This window comes from Opisthocomus hoazin, chromosome 2 (genome assembly GCF_030867145.1).
Source record: "Opisthocomus hoazin isolate bOpiHoa1 chromosome 2, bOpiHoa1.hap1, whole genome shotgun sequence".
NCBI classification, from domain to species: Eukaryota; Metazoa; Chordata; class Aves; order Opisthocomiformes; family Opisthocomidae; genus Opisthocomus; species Opisthocomus hoazin.
In genome coordinates, this window is record NC_134415.1 from 28,410,083 (window position 1) to 28,410,303 (window position 221).

Sequence of the window (221 nt, forward strand, 5' to 3'; positions counted from 1 at the left end):
AGCTCCCAGCGGCTGCCCCGGCCTGGCTGCCCGGCCCGGGCCCATGCCTGCACCCCCGGCAGCGACCCAGCCCACCGCGTCCGCCCCTCCCCGCTCACCGGCCCGGCCCCGCCCGCGAGCCCTCCCCCCTCTCCCAGCGCACCCGGCCCCTTCCGGGCCCGGCCCCTCCCCCGAGGGGCGTTGACCCGCTCCGCCCCAGCCTCCGCCGCCGCGGGGGGTTC